Source organism: Trichosurus vulpecula, chromosome 6, assembly GCF_011100635.1.
Source record: "Trichosurus vulpecula isolate mTriVul1 chromosome 6, mTriVul1.pri, whole genome shotgun sequence".
Taxonomy (NCBI): domain Eukaryota; kingdom Metazoa; phylum Chordata; class Mammalia; order Diprotodontia; family Phalangeridae; genus Trichosurus; species Trichosurus vulpecula.
The window spans coordinates 237,313,203-237,324,312 of NC_050578.1; positions in this window are offsets into that span (position 1 = coordinate 237,313,203).

Here is an 11,110-nt window from a genome sequence, read left to right on the forward strand (position 1 = left end):
GGAGAAAAAGACACAGATAAAAATCATAACTGTGAATGTGAATGGAAAGAACTCTCCCATAAAACAGAAGCAGATAGCAGAATAGATTAAAAACCATAATCCTACAATATGCTGTTTACAAGAAACACATTTGAAACAGGGGGATACACACAGGGTAAAGGTAAAAGGTTGGAGTAAAATATATTGCGCCTCAGCTAAAGTAAAAAATCAGGTGTAGCAATCCTAATCTCAGACAAAGCAAAAGTAAAGATAGATTTAATTAAAATAGATAAGGAAGGACATTACATTCTGCTGAAAAGCACTATAAACAATGAATCAATATCATTGTTTAACATATATGCACCAAGTGGTATGGCATTCAGATTCTTAGAGGAGAGGTTAAGAAATCAGAGAAACAATTAATAACTGCATTCAAGAGAATGACAATAATGAGACAACATACCAAAACTTATAGGATGCAGCCAAAGCAGTTCTTAGGGGAAGTTTTATATCTCTAAATGCTTACATGAATAAAATAGGGAAAAAGGAGATCAATGATCTGGGCATACAGCTGAAAAAGCTAAAAAAAGAACAAATTGAAAATCCCCAATTAAATACCAAATTAGAAATACTGAATATCAAAGGAGAGATTATTAAAATTAAAACCAAGAAAATTATTGAATTAATAAATAAAACAAAGAGCTAGTTTTATGAAAAAAAAACAATAAAATTGATAAGCCTTTGGTCAATTTGATTAAAAAAAAGGGAAGAAAATCAAATTACCAGTATCAAAAATGAAAAGGGCAATTTCACCTCCAAAAAAGAGGAAATCAAAACAATACTTAGGAATTATTTTGCCCAATTGTATGCTCATAAATTTGACAGCATTAGAGATATGGACAAATATCTACAAAAACATAAATTGCCCAGGTTAGCAGAAATGGAAATAAAATTTCTAGATAACCCCATCTCAGAAAAAGAAATTGAGCAAGCCATCAATGAACTCCCTAAGAAAAAGTCTCCAGGGCCAGATGGTTTTACATGTGAATTCTATGAAACATTTAAAGAACAACTAATTCCAATACTTTGTAGACTATTTGGGAAAATAGATGAAGAAGGAGTCCTACCAAATTCTTTTTATGACACAAATATGGTACTAATACCCAAACCACGTAGAGTCAAAACAAAGAAAGAAAATTATAGACCAATTTCCCTAATGAATATTGATGCAAAAATTTTAAATAAAATATTAGCAAAAAGATTGCAGCAACTTATCAGGAGAATAATACCCTATGACCAGGTAGGATTTATTCCAGGAATGCAAGGCTGGTTCAATATAAGGAAAATTAGCAGCATAATTGACCATATCAACAACAAAACTAGCAGAAACTGTCTGATCACCTCAATAGACGCAGAAAAAGCATTTGACAAAATACAAAACCCATTCCTATTAAAAACACTAGAAAGCATAAGAATAAATGGAACGTTCCTTAAAATTATAAATAGCATCTACCTAAAACCATCAACAAGCATTATTTGTAATGGGGATAAGCTAGATGCATTCCCAATAAGATCAGGGGTGAAACAAGGATGTCCATTGTCACCCCTATTATTCAATTTGGTACTAGAAACATTAGCTGTAGCAATAAGAGAAGAAAAAGAAATTGAAGGAATTAGAATAGGCAAAGAAGAAGCTAAATTATCACTTTTTGCAGATGATATGATGATTTACTTAGAGATTCCTACAGAATCAAGTAAAAAACTACTTGAAATAATAAACAACTTTAGAAAAGTTGCAGGATAAAAAATAAACCCACATAAATCCTCAGCATTCTTATACATTACTAACAAAGCCCAATAGCAAGTGATAGAAAGAGAAATTCCATTCAAAGATACTGTAGACACTATAAAATATTTGGGAGTCTATCTGCTAAGACAAACCCAGGGCCTATATGAACATAATTATGAAACACTTTTCACACGAATAGTCAGATCTAAATAAATGGAGAAATATCAGTTGCTCATGGTTAGGCTGAGCTAATATAATAAAAATGACAATTTTTACCTAAATTAATCTATCTATTCAGTGCCATACCAATTGAACCACCAAAAAATTATTTTACTGAGCTGGACAGAATAATAACAAAATTCACCTGGAAGAACAAGAGGTCTAGAATATCTAGGGTATTAATGAAAAGAAATGATAGAGAAGGTGGCCTAGCCATACCAGATATTAAACTGTACTATAGAGCAGCGGTCATCAAAACTACCTGGTACTGGCTAAGAAACAGAGTTGTGGATCAGTGGAATAGGATCAGAACACAAGATGGAGAAGTCAACAACTACAGCAATCTCCTCTTTGATAAACCCAAAGAGGCCAGCTTCTGGGCTAATAATTCACTATTTCACAAAAACTGTTGGGATAATTGGAAAATGACAGGGCAGAAACTGGGCATAGACCAATATCTTACACCATATACCTAAATAAAGTAAAAATGGGTTCATGATTTAGGAGTAAAGGCTGATACTATAAGTAATTTGGGAGAGCAAGGAATAGTTTACTTATCAGATTTATGGAAAAGAAAAGAATTGATGACCCAACAAGAGATAGAGAGAATTACAAAATGCAAAATGGATAATTTTGATTATGTTAAATTGAAATTTTTTTGAACAAAAAAGCCAATGCAACAAAGAGTAGGAGGGAAGCAGAAAATTGGGAGAAAATCTTTACAACCAGTGTCTCTGATAAAGGCCTCATTTGTAAAATATACAGGGAACTGAGCCAAATATATAGGAATACAAGTCATTCCCCAATTGAGAAATGGTCAAAGGATATGAACAGGAAGTTTTCAGAGGAAGAAATTAAAGATATCTATAGGCATATGAAAAAATGCTTGAAATCACTACTGATTAGAGAAATGCAAATCAAAACAACTCTTAGACACCACATCTTTCCTGTCAGATTGGCTAAAATAACAAAACAGGAAAATGATAAATGGTGGAGAAGATGTGAGAAAATTGGAACATTGTTACATTGCTGGTGGAGTTGTGAACTGATCCAGCTATTCTGGAGAGCAACTTGGAACTATGGCCAAAGGGCTATAAAAATGTTCATACCCTTTGACCCAGCAATACCACTTCTAGGGTTGTATCCGAAAGAGATCACACACGCGGGAAAAGGACCCATATGTACAAAAATATTTATAGCGGCTATTTTTGTGGTAGCTAAGGATTGGAAATTAAAAGGATACCTATCAATTGGGGAATGGCTGAACAAGCTGTGGTATATGGAGGTAATGGAATACTATTTTGCTATAAGAAATGGGGATGTTACGGACTTCATAACAACCTGGAAAAACCTACACCACAGTAATGCTGAGTGAGCAGAGCAGAACCAGGAAAACATTATGTACAACCACAGATATATGGATACTGTGAGGACTAACCCTGACAGACTTCGCTCTTCTCAGCAACACAAGGTACAAAGACAACTCCAAATGACTCACGATGGAGAATGCTATCTACATCCAGAGAAAAAACTATGAAGTATGAATGCGGATTGAGGCACACTTCATGCTAGGCTTTCCCCCCACCCCCCTTTTTTTTCTTTTTCTCTCTTTTGTTTTTGTTTTTGGGTTTTTTTTTTGGTCCTGTTCCTTCTTTCTCATGACTCATTTCATTGATCACAATACTTCTCCATAACTTGACTAGTGTGTAAATTAATTCAATGCAAAGTTATACATGGAAATTTTATGGAATTCCATGCTGTCTTGGGGGGGGGAGGGAGGAGGGAGGGAGGAAATCTGGAACTCTAAATTATGTAGAACCAAGTGTTGTAAACTAAAAATTTTTAAAAAAATTTAAAAAAATAAAAAAGAACATTAATATTCCTGCCAGGCATGGTGGAGCATGTCTGTTTTCCCTACTATTAAAGTATGCTGAATCTGGAAGATCACTTGAGTTTACGAGGTCTGAGATACCATTGGGTTAATGCTGAGTAAGCATCCACGCTAAGTCCAACACCAGTATGCTAAGCTCCAAGGAGTGGAGTACCCCCAGGCTGGCTAAGAAATGGTGAACCAGTTTAGTTTAGAAACAGAGAGAGTCACATTTGTGTTCGAATCAGCAGTGGGACTGTGTCTATGACCGGCCATTATATTTCCACCCTGAGTGAGATAAGGAGACCTAGTCTCAAAATAAGAAGTGAAATAGCCCCCTCCCCTAAAGAAAATCTCTGCTCAATATGTACCCAATTGTAGAGGTTCTAAGCCTCTAATGATTTTATTAACCGAACCTTTCCCAAATAAACTTTTGGTATTTGTTTCCATAACTGCTATTGAATTTCTTTAACAAAAAGGAAGGAATGGTGACAACCAACAAATCTCAGACCCAGAGGCTAAAAGAGTTTCAATGATATTTGCAAAGTAAATGAATTCTAACTTACTACTAAATAAATGAGCAATCATGGGAAATATGGATTGAGGAACAGAGCAAGAATATGTTCTAGTAATGTCTGGTCTTGGAGTCAGAATGCCCTGGCTCTGAAGCCTGTCTCTGTCCTTTACTTCTTGTGCTCCCATGAGCAAGTGACTTAGACTCTCTGAGCCTCAGTAAAATGAGGGCAATGATACCAACAGTACCTACTTATAGGATGTTTGTACGAGCAATTTGTAAACTTTAAAAAGAGATATAAAACTAGTTATTAGGAAAATGAAAATTCCAATTCATTGTAGATTTATCAGATGCCACCTTAGTTTCTTTATCTCCCACAGGCAAGAAAATACACATTGGATAGTAGAGCTCCAAACCTTTGGGAATCTATTTTATTTTTGGCAAGTGGTATTATTGGGTTAACTCATTAATTTTGTTTACTGGAGAGAAGTTCAGTGAGATACACTTAAATCGACAGTAAAGATGGAAGACAGCCAGAGGATATCTTCAACTATCTATAGGGCTGTCACAAGGAAGAGGAATTAGCCATTTTCTGCTAAGCCCTGGAGGAGAAAAATTAGAAGGAATGAGCAGAAACCACAGTGAGTTAAGTTTTATCCAGGTGTAAGGAAAAAAATATGTAAAGATTAGAGCTGTTCAAAACATATAACTGGCTGCCTTAGGAGGAATTAAGTTAATTCCCCATTACTGGAAAACTATATGACCGATCATCAGGAAAGCAGTAGTAAAAGTATCCTTGCCCATAAATGGATTACAATGACTGCTGAGGCCCCTTCCATCTCTGAGATATTATGACTTTATATCAAGATTTGGTCATCAGCAATAAAAACAATGGGGTACCCCTTTCAATTCTCAAAACACTTTGGTGCTAGGTAAAACATAATAGAAAGATTGATCATTAGAAGAAATTAAGTACATAACATACAGAAGCAAATGAACCCAATCACCTAATGTTAAAAAAATAAAGACTCCAATCACTGGGGTAAGGATTCAGTTTTTCATTAATATTGCTGGGAAAAATAGATAGCGCTGAGGTAGGAATTAGGTTTCTACTAAGACATAATGCTATATGCCAAGATAAGCATGAATTGGATATGTGACCTATATATAAAAGATCACATCATAAACAAATTAGAACAAGGGAAAATTACTTCTCAGATCTAGGAAGGATCACAGAAAAATAAAATGGACAATGTATTTTCTTTTTTCACAGATAAATCTAGTACAGCTAAGATTAGAAGGGAAAGTGTTTATTTTCTCTGATAAAAGTCTCATTTCCAAGGTATATGAGGAACTGATTAAGAATATTTTCAAAGATTTGTTTTTCCTATATATCAAGCAGAAAATTGGTTATACATACATACATACACATATAGACACATCCATATACATGCACACATACATGTATATATACATATATGTTTGTGTATGTGCATGTGTGTGTGTGTGTGTATAGTTAGAGATAGCTGTGTGTGCTTAACGATCACACTAGTCATCTTTGGTTGCCACAAGCAAAGCTTGCCCTAATGATGAAAATTTCTTTCATTTACACAGTCATGAGAGTTGTCACATTTTTCCTGCTCAGTGTCTTATAAGGCAAAAAGGGAAGTCACCATTATGCCCACTTTGCAGATTAGATGACAAGGCTAGAGAGGCAAAGTTGCTTGACCAAAATCACACAGCTAGAAAGTGGAGCAGCCACGACTTAAACCGATGTCTTAACTTACTCTGTATTCTTTCTAATTCACCATTCAGCCTTTCTCCTTTCCCCTCAGCAAAACCTTTAAGGAGATGAGATTTGTCTTTGAGAGCTACAACCACTTTCCTTGTCTATTCTCATTGTTAATACTTCTCCTCCCGTATTTCTAGTACTCATGCTGCCCCCAATGAGATTTCCATCCTTTCAATATGACACTTTTCTAACACCAATCAGAGTTTATCTGTACTATGCCTCATTCTGCAGATTTTATTTAATGTTATTATTTAAATAATATTGTTATTTAATGTTATTTGATAATATGCAATTATTTAACAATAATTCCATTTACTCTGAGGTATTAATGACTAATAATACATTAACTTGCCCTCCCCCCCAGCAGTTTTGTTCCTTGAGACAGTCCTAACAAGGAGGATAATGGTGTCTGATGCTTATGTGGAGTGGTAGTGGCAAGATCTATTTTAGGTAAGATATTTCACATCTCCACCTCATCATTACACTATTCCCAAGAGTAACTACTTACTCTACTTACACCTATAGTAGATCTTGCCTTCAAGCTCTTCATATATTCTTGCTTTTTTTTCTTTCCTATTTTTGTAGGTCTAGATGTATACATGGGCAGGTAGGTGGTACAGTGGATAGAGTGCCAGGCCTGGAAGTCAGGAAGACTTATTTTACATACACACACACACACACACACACACACACACACACTCACACTCTACTAGCTGTGTGACTCCGGGCAAATCATTTAATTCTGTTTACCTCAGTTCCTCATCTGTAAAATTAGCTGGAGAAGGAAATGGCAAATGGGGTCACATAGAGTCAGACACGACTGAAACTGTCGAACAACAACAGGTGAACACAGCCCTGTGGAAAGAGCAGTGCAGCTAAGAGGTACAAACACTGGGGTGCAATTCAGAAAACCAGAACTGCAACCATTCTCTGCCAGTATCTGTTGTGAAACCTTGGGGGGAAAGAAGTGGTATGTATCAGTGTGTGTGTATGTGTGTATGTGTACATGTATGCATGTGTGTGTGAGAGAGCATACACACATATGCATATATATAATACACATACACATATATAGAAATATGTATAGATATGTGTATATGCATGTACAGATATCTATACATTTATCTATATCTCTATCTATCTATCTAGCTAGCTAGCTGTACTGTATCTATCTCATTCAGTCTAGAAATCCAGTGTCTCGTCAGTGGAGTCCATTCCATTTGGATTAGTGTGAAAGCTGTGACCTTCTCTATTTCTCACACTTGCAGGAAGTGAGAGTTTTGTGCTGTTTTCATTGTTTGGCAAAGCCGTCAATTTCAAGATCAACTATTTCTACAGTTCCTTCATTTTAAAACATTTTTGGCAAGTCTTTCATTATTCCTTGAATTTCTTATATTTCTTATTGAATAATTATATCCCTTCATATTCATGTAGAAGTCTCCAAAACTTCCTCGGACAATGTGGTGGCCCCGCAACTCCTGGAAGCTCACCTAATTCTGAATTTAGCATGGACGCCAGGACAACTGAGTCCACTGCAGCTCACAACTTCCAAGTTCATAAGATCCAACAGCCCCAGCATCCCAAATGGTTGGGATCACTGAAGTGGGCTGCTATGTCTTGCTGTGTACACAAATATATCACAGAATGCATATTGATCTTCCTTGCTTATAGGCTAATTTAAAAGCAAAACCATAAAGATAATTAGAGAACAAACACAAAAAGCCTCATGAATACAAACATGGCAGCATATTCACACATTTGTTGTAATAGCACCACACAGAAAATTTGCCATTTTACACATCTATCCAGCCTACCATCTGTCTTCTGAAAAGCTGCTATTTCACTATCATTTTGAATCAACAGATTCTTCTTATATAACTCTAATTGCTAGAGCTTTCAGAATGAGAAAGTCCCATAATTGGAATTTAACTCAGACTATTTTCTGCCACATTTTATTCATTATCTATTTGAATAATATCTATTTTATTTATGATATCTATGGCTTTGGAGTACAGAATATCTCTAAAATTTCTATAGAACTTTAAGATTAATAAAGAGCAGTTCTCATGAGAGTCTGATGAGTTGGGTATTACAAGTATTATTTTCTCCTACTTTGCGAATGAGGAAACTAGGCCAAAGGTAGCTGCTCCTGTAGAATTAACCTCTATGCAGATGACTCCCAGATCTATATATTCAGCCCCCTTTTCCCTCATGAAGTTTAATACTTATCACTAATTGCATATTGGATATTTCATGTGGATTGTCCTGGAAACATCTGAAATTTAGCACAATTGAAACTGAACTCACCCTTTTTTCCCCTTCTGCTTAAACCCTTCCCTGGTCCAACCTTACCTATTGCTGCGAAAGGCATTGTCATATATTCCCCAAGGAGTTCAAAGACAGGAAAATTTTACATATGCCAAAAAATATTAAAAGTAATACTTTTGGATACAGCAAAGAGCTGGAAACAAAAAAAGTTGCCCATTGATCAATACAAATACCTGGTAGGTTCCTGGTTCTGTGTTAGTCCCTCAAAATACAAAGGAAAAAGAAATGAAAATAGTCTCTTCCCCCTAGGAACTTACAGTCTAGTGCAGGGGGAGAGGGCATTGGAGATTGTGAACCTGGGTGACTTGAAGGATGGTGCCCCCCCCCAAAAGACATATAAAAGTTCCAAAAAGGGTGGATTTGGGGAAAATATGACTTCTCTGTTGGATATATCGAAGCTGAGATGCCTATTAGACACAAGAACATATTGTAATTATTACCATACTTTCGGCATGCTGATAACTATAGTATCTATTTCACACACTGTATTTATGCTTCAAATGAGAGTAGAAAAGTACTTTGTAAAACCTAGTTACATATGTGTGTATATCTGTATCTATCTACATATATGTACATATATACACATATATCTATGTCCACATCTCTCCAGATCTATGCACATATGTATATATACACACACACATTATATATATATATATATATATATATATATATATATATATATATACATATATTCTGTCTCTTAATACAGATATGTTCTGGATATGGCAAAATATTCATAATAGCATTTTTGTGGTACCAAAGAACTGAAAATAAAATGGCCGCTCATTGATTAGAGGAAGAGATCCCCAGGCCTTCCAACACAGGATGTCTGTCTGTGGAAGCAACGACAAGAGTCAGCAGCAAAACGCCACAGGTCATGAGACATCAACACCCGAGGCTTGCAGCCCTAAGGTATGAAACTCATCTCCTTAAACTTCCATGGGACATAATGGCCAGGTAAATGACTCTAAACCCTCCCCCCACAAACCAGGAGACTTCCTCAGCAATATATGCTGGAATAGAGGAGACAGAAGTGGGGCTGCAGTGGCCAAGCAGTGGGAGTTCCCGAGTCCCAGAAGGGCTGAGCCAGCAGCGGTCAACATCAGGAGCTCAGACATACCCTTGCACCCCCAGAGGAAGTACCAGACACCAGCACAAACAACAAACAGCTGAGACCATTGCTGCAGAGCAACAGTGCTAGAGAGCAGCCCCAGGGGAAGAGGAGACTTCAGGTAGCCAAAACCCTCCCCCACACCTCAGGAAACTGAAGGCTATAATACACAGAGCCAGTAACTAGACTCATAATCCCCATAATAAGAAACCTGGGACAGAGGGCCCTAACCACAAAAGCACAAATACATTGTAAAGCCAGGAAAAGGCTAACAAACATGAAGAAGACAAAAAAAAAAACTGAGGACCATTGATTCTTTTTATGGAGACAGGCATGATCAAAATACCAATTTGGAAGAGGATAGTAATGACTCTATACCCACATCTGATACCTCAAAAGGGAATGTGAATGGATCTCAAGCCCAAAAAGTATTATTGGAAGAGGTAAAGGAAGATTTTAAAAACAAAATTGGGGAGGTGAAAGAAAAAATGGAAAAAATGAAAAAAAAAAACACTGATGAAATCAAGTCCTTAAAAAATGAGATTGGCAAAATGTTTATGGAGATTCAAAATCTGAATAGAGAAAATGACACCCTGAGAGGTAAAATCAACCAATTGGAAAAGGAGACTCAAAAGCAAAATGAAGAGAGCAACTCATTAAAAATTAGAATTGAGCAAGTGGAAGCTAATGACTCTACGAGGCATCAAGAAGTAGTCAAACAAAATGTAAAGAATGAAAAAATAGGAAAAAAGTGTGAAATATCTGATAGGAAAAACAACTGACCTGGAAAATATGACTTTCAAACACAAGAATCAATGGAAGCATGAAAAGGTACACAAGAACAAGAAATCATAAGGGACTTACTAAATTTCAACTATTTTGTTTACATTCCTACATGGAAAGATGATGTGTTTAATTCATGAGATCTCAGTATTACGGTAGCTGAAGGTTACATGCATATACATATATATAGACAGAGGGCACAGGGTGAGTTGAATTTTAAGGGATGATATCTAAAAAAGTGAAATAAATTTAAGGGATGAGAGAGGAACATCTTGAGAGAGGGAGAAAGGGAGGGATAGAATGGGGTAAATTATCTTGCATAAAAGTGGCAAGAAAAAGCAGTTGTGTTGGAAGGAAAGAGGGGGCAGGTGAGGGGGGATGAGTGAATCTTGCTCTCATTGGATTTGACCTGAGGAGGGAATAACATACATACTCCATTGGGTATCTTCCTCCACAGGAAAGAAGGAGGAAGGAGATAGAAGGCAGGGCAGATAGGGGGAGGAGGTTATCAAAAACAAATACTTTCGAAAAGGGACAGGGTCAAGGGAAAAAATGGAATAAAGGGTGATAGAATAGGAAGGAGCAAAATATAGTCTTTCATAACATCAGTGTTGTGGAAGCATTTTGCATAATGATACACATGTGGCCTATGTTGAATTGCTTGCCTTCTTAGAGAGGGTGGGTGGGGAGGGAAGAGGGGAGAGAATTTGGAACTCAAAGTT